The 14,720-nt window shown below is 38.8% G+C and overlaps 1 protein-coding gene across 1 annotated transcript in view; it reads left to right on the forward strand.

Moving 5' to 3' along the window:
* Positions 1–14,720, forward strand: part of GPC6 (glypican 6) — a 1,080,872-nt gene that overhangs the window by 552,911 nt on the left and 513,241 nt on the right. The gene's annotated exons all lie outside the window — the stretch shown is intronic.

Here is a 14,720-nt window from a genome sequence, read left to right on the forward strand (position 1 = left end):
TAAAATTGCACAAATAATTAGTATATATGTATTGATTAGGCATAAAGTATACGTTACTATCACTAGGAACATTTTATTGCATGTTACTATATACGTATATAATATGAATACATGTCATACCATAAACATAATATGAATAAAATAGGGGGGAAAGTAAAGAGGAGAAACTTGATGTAATCCAGAGCTCACTAGAGCAAGCATAGGACACAGCTGGAATTGAATTCTTACTTCGGCCCTAATTAGTTGTCTGAATTACTTCATTTCTTTCCTTCTTGGTGAAATGAATGGGAGAGACTAGACGAAATGCTTTACTGGGAGTGAAATTCCAAGAGTGGCAATTATTAAGGTCATCGATGTATGACCTAGGAAGTAAGATATATACTCAGGACTGCACATCTGGCTGACTAGATCTATGTGGGGAAAAGCTGGTCAAGTAATTCACTAGCAATTCATTGGAAAGTTTTAGGCCATGCCTTATTTAGCATCCCCCTTAGTGGTTTTGAACGTGGCTTTGGAATTTATCTACTACTTCTGGTTGTCACTCTTGTGATTGGGCTCGTCTCTAATTTGGGGGTGACAGTTTATTCTTACAGTGCTAGTTTGTTGCTCTTTTCATAAATCACTTCAAATTCCAAAGACACTGTTGAGCAGCAGGTCACCTGAGTGCTTGATGAGTCTCCGTGGGCCTCCTAGAACTGAACCTCTCCACTGGGCAGATTCAAGCACCTACATCTACTATGCTGCATTTTCTTCCACAACTCATAATTTTAATTTTGGCATTCAAGATATATTTGGTGTTAATGTGTATTACTGCCAAAGATAATGGGTGCCCTGCTGGAGAGATGGCATTTTCACTGTTCTCTATTAAACCCCACACTTGATTGGCAGGTGTGTCCTAGAAAAATTGGCGTAACACCTTGTTAGAGGGCACAGTGTCTTCTAACAGTCGGGAGGAAGTTAGGCTGAAAAGTGGTCATAAGTGAAGTCAGCTGGGAGTGTTCAAGAATGAATTTTTCAAGCTCTCCGGAGTAGAGGGAAGTAAATACTCTTATGAAAATCTTTTTCTTCTTTTATGCAAAAGTTTCCACTGACTATAACTTTTTGGGGATATCTCAGGAAGATTGGAAGACTCTTTGGCTAACTTAGAAGAATGATATTTAAAATTTAATTGTATGATAAAGTTGCATAATGGCATGATGTTTGTATTTACTCTACTGTTTGTTAAATCAATATGCAGGTGATTTTAATGCATCAAACTACACTAGCATTTGACTTGTGTGTGTAGAGTGGGGAATGAGTAAGAGATGTTATTCTTCTGCGACACGTTAGCCGGTAAAATTTTCTGAGTTACTGAGCTTCTGTTATCTCACCTGCAGAGCGGGGATGATGAGAAGTGGACATGAAGAATGGTTACATGACATAGAAAGATAAAAAAAAAATGTGTCTGGTAAATGAAAGAGGATTCTCATAATTAAAAATATTAGATAGTATTAATGTTTTATGGAAAAGTGGAACAAATAAAATATATTCCAAAGTAGTCAAGTATAAAAACCTACTAGGGCAGTATCAGTTTTAAAAATTGTCATGTTATGAATATGGTGGTCCTAATTATGGGATGCTCTATCTGCTTTGAGGAATAAGCTTTCCTTCTCTGTGCCCTGTCGTCATTATGCACTGCAATGGACTTCTACAAACAAAGAAAAACACAGGAAGGTCATCTAGGTTTTTGTTCTTTTCTAGTGTTTTTAAGTATCTGCACAATCCTCTTTGGAAATGTGTGCTTTCTACACTGCAAGTAAGGTACACATGGGGCTGAATCTCACTGCAGTTTTAACTAAACCCCTGTCCTAACCAGCTAAGCAAAGAACAGTGAGGACTGGTTCATTTGTAAAAGAGGATTTGGTCTTTAAAAAATTAAAGCTCAGTGAGGGCTTCCCTGGTGGTGCAGTGGTTAAGAATCCTGCCGGGCTTCCCTGATGGCGCAGTGGTCGAGAGTCCACCTGCTGATGCAGGGAACACGGATTCGTGCCCCGGTCTGGGAAGATCCCACATGCCGTGGAGCGGCTGGGCCGGTGAGCCATGGTCGCTGAGCCTGCATGTCCGGAGCCTGTGCTCCGCAACGGCAGAGGCCACAGCAGTGAGAGTCCCGCGTACCGCAAAAAAAAAAAAGAATCCTCCTGCCAATGCAGCGGACACGGGTTCGAGCCCTGGGTCTGGGAAGATTCCCACATGCCGCGGAGCAACTAAGACCATGCCCCACAACTACTGAGCCTGCGCTCTAGAGCCCGTGAGCGACAACTACTGAGCCCGCGTGCTGCAACTACTGAAGCCCACGTGCCTAGAGCCCGTGCTCTGCAACAAGAGAAGCCACCGCAATGAGAAGCCCACTCACCGCAACGAGAGCAGCCCCCGCTCGCCGCAACTAGAGAAAAGCCCGCACACAGAAACGAAGACCCAATGCAGCCAAAAATTAATTAATTAATTAATTAAAAAAATTAAAGTTCAGTGAGACATCGCACTCCTAGTCTTTTCTTTACACACCCTTCAAAACATCTTTAAGATTTTTGTTCTAGACAATTACATAATTAAAGCCAAAATAAGTATTCCAAATAATTTCACAATTTCTACCGGAAAATCCCCACACTTACTGAGCCATGGTCCAATATTTCTAAAATAAATGCCATCAGTCCTTCCTAATGCAGAGTCCTGCAGGGTAAAGTGAAAAATGAAAACTTTCTTATTCGCCAGTCTCTTTAGCTGTCCAGTTTGTAATTGAAAACCCCTAGCAAGAGAAGATTTCTTTTTCACACACGTTCAGTTCTTATACACCTGGTTTTATTATTGATTGTACATGAGAACAGGCTGTGATCCCATTACTTGTACTTTTATCGTTCCCTGAGTGTTGACTTCAGAATTGTACTTTTTCTCTGTTGGATCTTCCAAACGACTGTGATCCGTTTTCCAACCTAGATGGATAGTTTACCCTCTCTCCTCCTGGCTAGGATTCACAGTAGTGAACTGCTTCTGTGCTAATTATTAGGGCTACTTTGGGACAAAAACTTAGGTTCCCAGTCTTAGTATTTTATCATTTTTTAATGTTGAATGTCAAGGAGTTCAAGTAGTACTTTAAAATCCAGAAGAAATCCAGAAGAAGCACTATGAACAATGTTCTATTATTTATTGCCTCTTCTGACTTCATAATTAATAATGAAAAGAAGCTTTATCTAGAACCCAAAACACAGTCCAAGAATAAGCTGTTTAAATGGTGTGAATTATTTAAAAAATGCAATCAGTCTTCGGGAGTATATTTCTAGTAGATTCTATGACATCTTATTGTTTTTATGTGTTCTTCCCTGTATGTAGTATTCTTTTTCTTCTTGGTAAATTGTGTTGGTATGTACAGGGTCTTGGCACCATAAGGGGAAAGGAACCACTACATTTATAGATAATGTAAGACAATCGGTTTATTTTCACTTAACTGGTCTCTACTACAAATTTTATTACCATTCAAAAACTCTATAGATGTTAAAGTTTATACCTGATTCACTGAGTAAAACTTGCAAAATCATGGTCCTTAATCAGATTCTTTATATTCAGGATGAATTTTTCTAATAGACTTTTCTATAAAATGTCTAAAGTGCTATATTTTCCCTCCTAAAATCTTCAGCTGAGATGGAATCACAGGTAAGAATTTTTAAATTTTACTATATTTAGTACATGTATATAATTTGTTTACTTTCTCAGTTAGTCAATTCCTTTAGACTTACAGTGTGACAATTTTAATTCCTATGAAGTAGCATAGTTTTTTTTTTTAACATCTTTATTGGAGTATAATTGCTTTACATTGTTGTGTTAGTTTCTGCTGTATAACAAAGTGAATCAGCTATACATATACATATATCCTCATACCCCCTCCCTCTCGCGTCTCCCTCCCACCCTCCCTATCCCACCCCTCTAGGTGGTCACAAAGCACAGAGCTATCTCCCTGTGCTATGCGGCTGCTTCCCACTAGCTATCTGTTTTACATTTGGTAGTGTATATATGTCCATGCCACTCTCTCACTTCATCCCAGCTTACCCTTCCCCCTCCCCGTGTCCTCAAGTCCATTCTCTACGTCTGCGTCTTTATTCCTGTCCTGCCCCTAGGTTCTTCAGAACCATTTTTTTTTTATTCCATATATATGTGTTAGCATACGGTATTTGTTTTTCTCTTTCTGACTTACTTCACTGTGTATGACAGACTCTAGATCCATCCATCTCACTACAAATAACTCAATTTTGTTTCTTTTTATGGCTGAGTAATATTCCATTGTATATATGTGCCACATCTTCTTTATCCATTCATCTGTCGATGGACACTTAGGTTATGACGTAGCATAGTTGATCAAACGCAGACTCCGTTCATGAGACTCATATGTGCTAATGTGTTGTGATTACATTATACATAGTGATACATGCTATGTGTTTTATGAATTTCCTTATTAGATCTCCAGAAAGGAAGACAAGCCCATTTTTTATGGTTTTATTTTCCCAAATTCAAGTTATTATTGTCCTTATGACATGAGAATATTTAAATACTGTATATGAACACTGTTGAAATGCACAAAACTACTGAAGTTAATGAAACAAAATAGCATGTTTGTAGGGACAAGATAAAATGACTGTAACTATTGTCAGATGTCAGAATTGCTTTAGTCTTTTCCATAAATCACGGTGGGAGTATCATTAGCATATGTGATTAATGACACTTCGTGTTGTGAATTTGATTACAACCACAAAACAAATAGTAAAGAGGAAATCACTCATGAGCACCTTACACGAAAAGGTTGAGATGTCTCCTCCAAATTATCATAGTTTGATTACTCAGCAAGTCATTGAAGCCCACAGAGACCTAACAGAGATTTTCCCAGTGATATTCAAATCCCTTTCAATTCTTTTTTCATAAATACAATGAGCAGTTTGGGGACTAGCAATAATCTCTTTTCCTCCATCCCATTTCTTATGTGGAAATTTCTGAATTCCTGTTTATGGTTCCATAGTACCTCATACTGAAACAGTGTTTTCCTTTCACAGAAGTAGTGTTTGACTTATTCAGAGATAACATTAAACTTCATTATTTTGAGACAATGTTATTTTCTTTAATAAATATATGCTTTCAGTTCTTTAAGTTCCAAATCTGTTATCCCTTTACAGAATGAAATTGCATATTTTCATTTGGATGATAGTGTTAAAATTTCACTGGCAATCCACAGAAGGCCCAAGTGAGGATACTCTTGGTATTACCTGTTAAAAATGGTTTTAATATGTAAATTATTAACACTGAAAAAAGATACGTTTTACCTAGTCATTTTTTTACCTAGTCAAAGTCATTTTTTTACCTAGTCAAAGACATTTTCCAATTTGTAGGAAGCATCTCTATTCATGGAATCATACATTTTAATTATAAACGACACAGTATTCATATCCATTAATTATGAACAAATCCATCAATATATTCTACTTGGCAACACGTTCTTTGTCTCATTTATGTTATTTATATAAATTTACAATAATAAACCTTCTTTCAGTAAAACAGTTTAAAGAATCTGCCTAATTTACCTTCCCACCTCTAGGGATCTAAATCAGATTTATTTCTTAGATGAGTATGAATTTGTGAGTGGGTATAAGCAAAATTCTCTGACTCCCAACTTGTGCTGAGGATAAGGCACATGTCCAAAATTAGTTTTCAGTCCTCTAAACATTAATATTCAACAAATATTAATGGAGCATTTAACTCGCCTCAAGTGCTGTGATAGGCAGAGTGGATCAAAAGATCCAGGAGATGGGGACCCTGGCTACAAAAGCCACATATTAAGAGATACAGGAATGTAAACAAATGAGTAAACTATAGGGGAATGAGTAAAACGTCTGGAAAAATGGTATTTGCACAGTTTACACTGAGGAGTAAGTGATAAACTCTGCATTGGTGGTGGGGAGAATAGTTGGTGAGCACGCCTGGAAAGGACCCAGATCTACCTATGGTAGTGTTCCTTTTGCAAAGATGAAGATGAGTTTTCCAGGTGGACAATGTGTAGAAGTTTATTCCATGCAAGTGGCACTGTGAGGGACAAAGATATGAAAGGGGGTGACGTGTTTTGAGGTGACCATGGTGTAAATTACAAGGAACCAATAGATTGGAGCAGTAAGCCATATCTGGACTGTGACTCTTGATCTTGGTCATGGGTCATCATACATCATCAGCTGTCCTCCATAGTTGGTTCATTGTTCCAGTATCTTGGAGAAAACTTTCAGTTAGGCAAAACAAAATTTTTCATGGCTTTCATGAAAGTAGAAGTTGAAGAAAAACAACTACCTTTTCTCATTGTCACTGCTTGCTACCTATTCCTAGCTGTAGATTCTTGTTCAGCAATTCCTGTATTAAAATGGCGGGACAATAAACAATTTATAGTCACATATCATTTGTTTAGTACCAGCCGCATACGATACACTTCGCTTGTCACTCCTGTCATTCTGAATGCTTTTTTCCACATTGGTCACTATGAGAGGGGCTGTAAAAAGTCATCTTTATTGGAAAGAGGAAAATAGATCACAATAAATTGCAAACACATCAAGGAGTTTACTTATAAGCAGCAGGAGAGAATCACACCGACGTTTCATATAGAAAGAAAGCGACAGACTGAAAGAAGCACTCTGTGGGAGATGGCAAAGCATAAAAATATCAGAGATGTTGTGAAAGATTTGGAAAGATTCAGCTGTGTCAACCCATTGTGAATTCTGTAGATAGTTTAAGGTTTGTGCTGGTGCCGTCCAGAGTAATTTGATCAGCTCTTGACTCCTTTAGAGGATAAAAAAAAATGGCGGTTTTGCCAGCAGGTGCAAGTAATACCATGACAGATTATTTGTACCCTTGAAAATTAGAATTCTTCTTTATTTCTGAATAAAAAGAACAAATGAAAGATTCAGCCCATTTTCAGGGGCTTTGGAAGATATGCAAAGCAAGGTAGGAAAAGAGAATGTTCTAATGGAAATAGAACAAAATATTGGAGGTTATCATATATTATAATAAGACTATCATTAACTATTACATTGCTTTCTGAAGATGAATGTGTGTTAAAGCATAGAGGTTATCTTGTAGGGTTATCCCAATAAACTGATGTTTATTAAGCATCACCTAGTTTTTACTATTCTGAGAGTTTGAGGAAAAGAAAAGGTAGAATAGGCCCTTGAGTCACTTACTCATGATTTATCTAAAAAGATGGAATGAACATAGAAATACCAAAAATAAAGAATAAAAATGAAATGTAACTGCCAAAGTATGTAGCATAGTCCACAAGTAATACCTGGGGTCAAAAAGAATAGTGTTCTTTGTGGGCTGCGGATAATGGGGGAGAGGAAGGAATTGAATCATACCACTAACATTTCATTTTACTCTGAGAGTGAGCAAATCACTGCTAACACACATTAATTAAACAATGTTATAGTTCAAATTCTACCCTAAAACAAGAAAAAACTACAACCACTATTAATAATCACTTATTTTAATAATATTAATTACAATATAAGAATATGAACTATCTACCACCTACTACTTGATGGGTTAGTTGATGTCTTCAGGCCCAAAAGCCCTTTTTATTGATATGTACTTATTCATAGCATTTCATCTTTTCTCATCATAGTGAAATTAGTCCCAGTTACTACCCATTGTTATACCAGCCCAGTCCACTGCAGTTATATTATTAATAGATCCTGTATGAATGAATAACGGCTGATGGTTTATGCTTTATATGTGAGGTCTGTTAGATATGGAATTTAAACTTGCTGCTTTGGTTCCATAACATAATTTTCCATCTCAACCTTATTATTTTGAAAATATGGAAAATGTAAACCCTACTTCCAGTAGAAGAACACAGTATTATATTTATCCATTCATTTCGAGTTTTTGTTCTAATATCCTAATGCTTATAAATCCTGTCTTTTCCTTATTGCTACTCTTCTTTTCACTCCAATGTAAAATATGTTTTCTGCTCTTCGGGTCTGATTGAAGGGTTTTGAGCAAAGGAATATGATGAACTGGTTTATAGCAACTCTGGATACTATGTTGGAAACAGACTGTAGGAAGAAAGAGGAGAAGGAAGTACACCAGTCAGACTATTATATTCAAATCAGCTAACAGTGGAAGTAGTGAGAAATGGTTGAATTCTGTTTTGTTTTGAAGGTAGAAACAGGTTGTGGAATGGAAAAGAAAGGAAAAAATCTATAATGATGCCATGTAAGGGTTTTTTTCCCTGAGCAGCAGGAAATATGTTGTTGCCTTTAGCTGAGATGGTGAAGACTAGAAAGTAGTGCAGTTTGGGGGAAGAATATGAGATCAGTTTCAGACAGATAAAGTTTAAGAGATCTTTTGTCTGAGTGGAGACGTTGAGTAAGCAATTGAATGTATGAATCTAGAGTTCTAAGGAAAGGTTTTGTCTGGATATATACAAGCGGGCGGCATCAGACTACGGATGATATTTAGAGCTGTAGGTTAAATGACGTCACCAAGGGAGTGACTATATATAGAGAAGAGTGGAGATCCAAGGACTCGATCTCGAGAAATCTGGCAGAAGTGGACAAATCAGCAAACAGGACAGGGAAGATCAACCAGTGAGATAGAAAAAAAAACCGTGAGAATATGATGTTCTAGAAGACCAGTGAGAAAACCTTTAGCAAGTGGGAACGTATGATAACCATGCCAAATTTTGCCGATGGGTCAATATAAAATCAGGATGAGAAGGGACTACTGAATTAAGCAATGTGGAGATCATCAATAGTCTTGACTAACATTTTTGTTGGGGTTGATGATGGTAAAAGTCTAAGTGGTTTTAAGAGAGAATGGGAGAAGCGTCATAGGCTGTAAGAATTAACAAGTCTTTTGAGGCATTTTGTTATAAAAAGGAAGGGGAGAAATTGAAACTGACTTTGAAGTAAGGTCAAGGGAAGGAAATCATTATGTATTCGTATTAACAATTATTGTCATACTGTTATTATTTTAAGATGGGAGAAATGAGAATTGCTATTGTACTAATGGGAAAGAGTCAGTACAGAGAAAAACTTCCACGTATTTAACATTATTTACTCATGTAATCTCAGCAACTCTGTGGAGTATATTCTATTTAATAGAAGCAGAGACTGGATATGTGTAGCAGGTGGGCAGTCATCCTTGGCAATCTTGTCCAAAGTCTGAGCTCTTAACCACTTAACTTGATTACCACTGCAAAGACTGTTTCCAGCTAAGGTCGCATTCTGAGGCACTGGGGGTTAAGACTTCAACATATCTTTTTCAAGGAATAACACAATTCAACCCTTAACAACTATATTAGTATTTTATGTGAATTGAGATTTATTTGAACTTGAGAATTGTAGCTATAGCAACATACAGTTCTGTAGCCATATTACTGATCCATCCCCTTTCACTCAGTTTTCTATCCACACTGGAAATACGTGAATTTGGGGAAAATGAGACAAAGGCTAATATATTGACTAATACATTATTGGCTTCCCAGTACTCCTGGGGTAAGCACAAAGCTCCTTAACATGACACCAGGCCCTCAAGAATCTTATCTCAACCCCAAATGCCTGGACCTTCCTTTCCAACCCCTCTGGCTGTATTTCACCTCTTTACACCCTCACCCTTCATGCTTCCCTCACCTTAGGGTCTTTGCTTGTGTCTTTTGCCCTTCCTCTTCCTTTCCTTCCACTCTTAGCCAACCTCTACTTATTCCTTAGATAACAGCACTACCACTGCTTCCTCAAGGAAGTCTATGGATTACCTAGAAAAAATTCTTCCTTCATAGGTTTTTAGAGCAAGGTTCACCTCTTTGTCTTAACTCTATCACATTGCAGTTTTTGCATTTTGCGTGTGTGATCATTTGATGAATGTGTGCCTCTCACAGACCCACAGGAGAGGGGCCATGTATCTCCAAGGCTGCGTTAGTGCCAGGCCCAGAGTAGACATTCAATACTTTGTACAGTTTTTTTAAGGAAGAGGTGTTTAAATTGTTGGACCCTTTACTTCCACTTTCTTTTTTAACATAAATTTATTTATTTATTTATTTTTGGCTGCATTGGGTCTTCGTAGCTGTGAGCAGGCTTTCTCTAGTTGCAGTGAGCGGGGGCTATTCTTCATTGCGGTGCGCGGGCTTCTCATTGCGGTGGCTTCTCTTGTTGTGGAGCACGGGCTCTAGGCGCGCAGGCTTCAGTAGTTGTGGCACGTGGGTCAGTAGTTGTGGCTTACGGGCTCTAGAGCTCAGGCTCTGTAGTTGTGGCGCACGGGCTTTGTTGTTACGTGGCATGTGGGATCCTCCCAGACCGGGGCGTGAACCCATGTCCCTTGCATTGACAGGCAGATTCTTAACCACTGCGCCAACAGGGAAGCCCTCCACTTTCTTAAATGTGAGAAGGAGAAAGCTAATTTTCATCTCTTTTTGGGAGCAGGGGAGTTTTTTCTGATATACATTGAGTTACACATGGACCTACATTTGCTGCTTGGCAATCTTTCACACCAGTATATGTGGTTGATGATGTGTCAGAATAAAGAAGTTTGGAATTCCTTGGCAGAATGTCCCGATATCGTTCATGGATGTGATAAGGCAATTGTAGAGTTGTTTCATATAATATTCTTATGTCTGCCTTATAACTTTCCCCAGTACTTTTAAGGTGGGGAGTGAGATGGGCATTCCAAATTTATTTTGTACTTTTGTGACATGGAGAATGGTTAAGTTAGAATAATGAAGACTCTTGAACCTTAATGATCTTTATAGCTGGCCAAGATCTGTCATAGCTAATGCTATCGCACAAAATAACTATTGTAACAATATTTTGAATCCCATTTTGTCTTAGCTGCTCTCAGTATAGTAAAATTTTTAAAAGTTAACTTGCTGTATAATTTTTGTAGCTGAGAAGGTGGACTCAGGGGCCAGAATTTAGGGGTTTGAATGCTGACCTAGGAACCTCTACTTCCTAGTTTGGGGACCGCATTACAGTTACTTAATATCTCTATGTTTCAGTTTCTTTTTTTCTGTAAAATGGGTACTCATAGTCCCCTGTAGGTCTGTCTTGAGAATTAAAAGGTTAGATCCATGTAAATCCCTTAGAACAGTGCCTGGCCATTCAAAAATGCTACCTATTATTATTAATATTATTTTATTACAACTTTGTATGGCCCTTTTTTTATTATTCATGAACTTTATGAAGAAGGTTTGCTGAGCACCGACTGTATACCGATTGTATGCCAGTGTTTCAGGTCTTGGGAATATAAATGAATAAGAATAAGACATTGATTTCAGAGATGACACACCTAACTCTATACAGTAATTAAACTCAAAAGGTAAGCAGACATTTATAATTTTTAGTAGTGTAGGTTTAGCAAAATCTTCAAGTACAAGTATACATATGTATTTTAATATCTGTGTCTGTTACCACATAAAGCATATACAAACGCTTATTTTATCAAAGAATCTACCAGAAGAGTGCCACCAGGGAGGGATGGTGGTGGGTGAGTAACAGGAAGCCCAGGTCTTAATTCTCTCCTGTCAAGGCATTTCAAACTTTTATTTTACGCCTCCTCCTGGCACCTGGTGTCATTCACCTCTTGAAAGGCATTGCTTTTAATGCCGCCAGTTTACTCTGAGCTGTCAGTAATGAATTTCATTATCTCATTTTGTCTCTCTTATTTTCAATCTGTATACGAGCACAAAGTAGAGACCCCCGGGAAACAGTGAAAAGAGCTCTGGTCCAGAATAAACCCCTTCCTGCCTCTGTGATATCACTCTATGACCTCTTAACTGGGTGAGTTACTTCATCCTCTCGGCCTTTTTCACTCTTCTGTAGATCAGAAGGGCTGTACTCAGTGATATTAAATCCTGGGAGATCACCCTTGGCTCTCGGAGCCCTACTCTGCCTAGCAGGCAGGTAGGGGGCCCCCGTCCCAGCTGCTCCGAGGATAATATAAGTCACAGGGTGTGGAACTGGCTGGGCCACCATGAAGCCTGCGTCAGTGTTGTGATTCATGGAATGACAGTAGACCCGTTTAGGAGTTCTCTTGGGTGATTATAAAAGTTTTTGTGCAATTTGATTTTCAGAAATGACAGCACAGTAAAAGCAATAGGCTCTAGTGCCTAGAAAGTTCACCAAGATTGAATGAAGAACAAATGTAATTCTATCAGTGTTGAATCTTTCTTAAGTTCTCTCCCCACAGTACCAGCTAAGTGGCATTTCTAACGTGTTTAGGAGGGAGGGTTCTTAGAGCTTTGCCACTCACATGAAAGTTTAGCTGACTTCTGGGGAAAATAAGCAAGCCTGAGAGTGCACTTTCCTTTCTGTCAGGGAGACATTTCCACTGCTTTATGGCTCCTTGAGTTGCTATTTAGGGAGTCTACGCAGGGGACTAACCAGAACGGAAAGTCCCTCGAGGTACTGCATTTGACGCAGGCAGGAAGTTGAGTCCCCAAGCAAATAGTATAGAAGTAGGAGGGAGGAGTTTGTGGTGCATATACCTTAGATAGGATTTAATCCAATTCAGACTCTCAGTTCTGAAGATAAAATCCTGCCCTAGTCTACGTCCCTGGGAACTACATGGGAGAAAGTGGCTATAAAGAAAATGGTATAAACCAAAATATATTGGACAAGGGAGCTTACTTGCCACTGTATATAAAGAGGCAAATCCAATCATGGACCTTCCAGAGTAATACCCCCATCGACATTTATTATTCCCTTCTGTTCCCACCATAGTATATTCTATTTGTTTCCCTGCTTTCTATCCCTATGAAGTTTATAGACTTTCAAAATTTACCATTTTTTAATCTATTTTTTCTCTCTCTCTGGTTAGGCACATTCTTTTTTTTTTTTTTTTTTTTTTTTGCGGTACGCAGGCCTCTCACTGTTGTGACCTCTCCCGTTGCAGAGCACAGGCTCCGGATGCACAGGCTCAGCGGCCATGGCTCACTGGCCCAGCCGCTCCACGGCATGTGGGATCTTCCCGGACCGGGGCACGAACCCGTGTCCCCTGCATCGGCAGGCGGACTCTCAACCACTGCGCCACCAGGGAAGCCAAGACACATTCTTTTGATAACATCTTTTAAGATACAGAAGAGGAAGGGATTGTGGCTCTTTCATCTACTCATCCTTCCTCCTAGCACCGTGTCTGGCCCAAAGAATGAATCCCTGCATGCTGTTCGACCCATAGCTAAGAAGGTATAGAAACGAAAATTGGCCCCTTCTAATTTAGACCTTCCCCTTTGGTCTAAAGACCAAGAGCTGCAAAACATACCCGAGACAACCAAATAGTAAAAAATTATCTTTTTAAATTAATTTATTGTAGACTAAGTGTCGACCAACTACGGCCTGAGGACCAAAGCTGGTCTGCATCCTGCTTTTGTTAATAACATCTTATTTGAACACAGTCACACTCATTCACTTACATGTTATCTGTGACTGCTTTCTCACTACAAGCACAGAGTTGAGTAGTTGCTACGGAAACCATACAGTCTGCAAAGCTGGAAATGTATATGATCTGACCCTTTACAGTTAAAGTTTGTCAGTCTCTATTGTAGATTATTCAGAAGTAGAAAATTTTATAATCATCATTTTTTTGTTGGTAGTTTGTTAAATCCAACAGAACAGTGTTCTTGTGCCACCGTCAGCCAAAGGCCTTATTTTTTTCAGGATTTTAATATTCTCCAAGCACATTCATCACACATTACATGTTAGTGGAAACAGTAAACTGGTTATACTGTGTTTACGGTAAAAAATCTTCTGTTTGGTACAGCTAAAGGAGTGTTCCTCACTGGACAGTCATAAATATAACTCCGATTCATTGTGACATCATAAACTTCTTGTTTGTAGTTGGTTTACCCTGATGAAAATAGCATCTCTATGGCATTCTGACTTACTATGACATTCTCATACTGGGGTACAGTTTATGAGACAAATGGGTCCAGCCTCCACTGTTACTCTCAGATTTCCAGAGTCCTTTAGTAAATGGGAGTCCACTATGTAGGACATGCATTTGTGTGGCAAGAGGAAGAAGTGGTTTCCCAGACTCACTCAGAGGCGTGTTGGGAAAGAACCTTTGCACTGGAAAAGGAAAAGGTGAAGTCACTTCTAGTCAAAACCTTTAAAATATGACTGTCCTGCTTCCAAAATGCCTCTCCATCTTGCCTGTATGGGGCACACTTTTAAAATTACATTGTTCCTTGAAAATGGGCTTAGTCAACTTTATGAGCAAAATTTCCCAGTTTTCTTTTTTCTTCTGTATTTTGGATATACTGTAATCCTACCTAGTTTCAAATGAGCTACAGTAGCAAATACTTAGGCATTGTGCAGAAAATGCTTACCTTATAATAACTGGATCAATGTTTCAGTCTTAGTTGTATATGATTATGTACTCGCTATATAAATATAACTATCACTTCTCCATCTGCTACAACACCCCCCTCCTCTGGCCAGTCCTCCCAGGTGCATCCAGCACTGCCCTTAACTGCTGTTGCACTAAGTGACTGTTCTGCACAATTAGCGGCTCATCTGATGCCGCCTGTGAGTATGAGACACATCGTTTAAACCTTCCTTCCATCTGTACAAAATGCCAATAGTGTACAGTACTGCCTGGTACCCTCTGTGCTTCCTTTCTCTGTAGGCCTTGTTACCCCACCCCTCAATGATATTGACTGATTCTCATAGAAGGAG

Source organism: Tursiops truncatus, chromosome 18 (genome assembly GCF_011762595.2).
Source record: "Tursiops truncatus isolate mTurTru1 chromosome 18, mTurTru1.mat.Y, whole genome shotgun sequence".
NCBI classification, from domain to species: Eukaryota; Metazoa; Chordata; class Mammalia; order Artiodactyla; family Delphinidae; genus Tursiops; species Tursiops truncatus.